The sequence below is a fragment of the Bos taurus genome, chromosome 6 (assembly GCF_002263795.3).
Source record: "Bos taurus isolate L1 Dominette 01449 registration number 42190680 breed Hereford chromosome 6, ARS-UCD2.0, whole genome shotgun sequence".
NCBI classification, from domain to species: domain Eukaryota; kingdom Metazoa; phylum Chordata; class Mammalia; order Artiodactyla; family Bovidae; genus Bos; species Bos taurus.
In genome coordinates this window covers 101,834,729-101,837,820 of record NC_037333.1, presented here as the reverse complement: position 1 = coordinate 101,837,820, position 3,092 = coordinate 101,834,729, and the positions used below count along the sequence as shown (strand labels likewise).

Genomic DNA, 3,092 nt, shown 5'->3' with positions numbered 1-3,092 from the left:
GGTAGAAAAATGAAAGGGACAGAAGACCATACTAATATGTACTTCTTTTGTTAGGGTAATTATATAGATGTGATGCATTTAATAAATAAATAGGGAGAAAATAACTATGGTTATGGTTGTATCGGTCAGGACACAGAAACCACACTAATGATTTATCAGGGAGCATTTAATGTAACAGTTAGCAACTAAGGCAAGGTGGTTCGACTTTTAACAAAGTTTATAAGACTATTGAGAGAGGGAAAAGACAACTGTGGAATAGAAAATGCAAGTAATACTACTAGCTCTGAGGTTGAGGAAGAATACTCGAGGGAGGAACCAACTCTGAACAGGCCCTGGCCCCAGCCGTGACTGAGGCCTCCTTGGAGAGGGCGAGGTTGCAGTTCACCAGCTGGCAGAATTTCACTGGAGAGCCGCAGCTCCGAGCTGGGGTGTGGCCTGCAGATCGGGGTGGTCAGCTGGAAGCTGTCCACTGGGGTAGTGGTGGGATTTGCTGGAGAGTGAGTGCCACTGGGTCTCCACAGGAGACGTGACAGAAACCGGAAGATCCAGAAAGGGCAGCCACCTCCTCTGCTGCGCCTTGCGGTGTCTCTCCAGCGCCCTCTGTTGATAAGGCCTAACACTGAACCAGCTGGCAAATCACAATGTTCACAGAACGTCCATCTCCAGGAGGCACTGGAGTTGGCAAACAAGACGTGAATACCTGGGACAGTCCACCGCCATTTCCCCCCCCACTCAGTGCTATATTGTCAATATTCATTAATGTTTATGTGTGTAGTTATTGAATATTCTTCCTGGTTATCTTTTCCTTACGGGGGCTTCCCGGGCGGGTCAGTGCTAAAGAATCTGCCTGCCAATGCAGAAGACATGGGTTCAATCCCTGGGTTGGGAAGATCCCCTGGAGAAGGGAATGGCAACCCATTCCAGTATTCCTGCCTGGGAAATCCCATGGACAGAGGAGCCTGGCAGGCCACATACAGTCCACGCGGTTGCAAAAGCCTTGGACACGACTTGGCGAGTAAACAGCAACAGCATTCTTTTCCTTCCATTGTTTTTGGACTGTTTCACATATTATGGAAGTTGTAGAAAATGAGGAATAATGTAAACAATTTTAGGAATGGAAATGAATTGTGTCCAGTGAAATACAGTTGATTGCCTTCCTGTGGTTGCACCATTTTCTATCTTTTTCTAAATTCATTCCAGCATTCTTAGTTGCCTATCTGTGTGCTTTGTTGAGTTCTTCTGTGATCTAACTGTAACATCTTACTGGTTTCCTCATTAATTAATGAGGTAAGTAAAACCTCTGACATATAATCTTTTTATATTTGTATGAGAGTTATAATCTTAACTTTCAAAAAAATCGTATCTTAAGCCAATCCTAGAGCAGTCAAGTTCATAGAGATAGAAAGTAGCATAGTGGTTGCCGTGGCTGAGGGAAGGAGGGCATAGAGAGTTATTATTTAATGGGTACCAAGTGTCAGTTGGAGAAGATGAAAAAAGTTCTCAAGATCGATGGTGGTGAGGGTTGCACAAAAAATGTGAATGTGTTTGATGCCACCGAACTGTACCTTTTAAAATGGTTAAAATGATGAATTCTGTGTTATGCATATTTTATCACAATTTTAAAAATTAAAAATTGTGTTTTAACACTAGCTCAAAATCAGTCACAATCCTAATAAATATTCTATTGTGTTGGCCAAAAATTCCTTAAGAGTTTTTCCATAACATCCTAATGAAAAACCCAAATGGGCCTTTTTTTTGCCAACCCACTATTACCTAAAGACTAAAAGCAATTGTAAAGTTAACCTCCAGAAACTTGTATGGAAAAGAATAGGAAAAAGAAGAAAATATTTAACATTAACAAATAAACACATACACATAACAAGCAAAGAGGAAACACCCAAAGTCCCTCTTATCCTTGATTTTGTAACTGGTCATGAGCCATAGTTGGTATTTACGACCCCCTTCTTTCATTACCTAGTCCATATTTCCTTTGCTCTCAGCTGAGATGCGAATACCAGGCCACCTTATCTGTCTCCCAAGAAACCTGTATGCAGGACAAGAAGTAACAGTTAGAACCGGACGTGGAACAATAGACTGGTTCAAAACTGGGAAAGGAGTATGTCAAGGCTGTATATCATCACCCTGCTTATTTAACTTATCTGCAGAGTACATCATACAAAATACCAGCCTGAATGACTCACAAGCTGGAATCAAGATTGCCAGGAAAAATATCAGCAACCCCTAATGGTAGAAAGTGATGAAGAACTAACGAGCCTCTTAATGAAGGTGAAAGGGGAGAGTGAAAAAGCTGGCTTAAAACTCAATATTCAAAAACTAAGATCATGACATCTGGTTCCATCACTTTATGGTAAATAGATGGGGAAACAATGGAAACCATCAGAGACTTTATTTTCTTGGGCTCCAAAATCACTGAGGACAGTGACTGCAGCCATGAAATTAAAAGATGTTTGCTCCTTGGAAGAAAAGTTATGACCAACCTAGACAGCGTATTAAAAAGGAGAGACAGTGCTCGCTTCAGCAGCACATATACTAAAATTGGAACGATACAGAGAAGATTAGCATGGCCCCTGTGCAAGGATGACATGCAAATTCATGAAGCGTTCCATATTTTTAAATGAGAAAAAAATAAATAAATAAAAAGGAGAGACATCACTTTGCCTACAAAGGTGTGTACGGTCAAAGCTATAGTTTTTCTGGTAGTCATGTATGGATGTGAAAGTTGGACCATAAAGAAGGCTGAGCATCAAAGAATTGATGCTTTTGAACTGTGGTGTTGGAGAAGACTCTTGAGAGTCCCTTGGACAGCAAGGAGATCCAACCAGTCAGTCCTAAAGGAAGTCAACTCTGAATACTCATTGGACGGACTGATGATGAAGCTTAAGCTCCAATACTTTGACTACCTGATGCAAAGAACTGACTCATTGGACAAGACCCTGATGCTGGGAAAGATTGAGGGCAAGAGGAGAAGGGGGCAACAGAGTATGAGATGATTGGATGGCATCACTGACTCAATGGGTATGAGTTTGAGCAAACTCCGGGAGATGGTGACGGGTAGGGAAGCCTGGTGTGCT

General features: G+C 41.8%; 1 non-coding gene across 1 annotated transcript; it reads left to right on the top strand.

Annotated features, from left to right (window-relative positions):
* The first annotated feature begins 2,526 nt into the window (after positions 1-2,526).
* Positions 2,527-2,633, top strand: LOC112447207 (U6 spliceosomal RNA). The gene has a single exon (XR_003035309.1). It is a non-coding gene; the product is annotated as a U6 spliceosomal RNA (small nuclear RNA).
* The last annotated feature ends 459 nt before the right edge of the window (positions 2,634-3,092 follow it).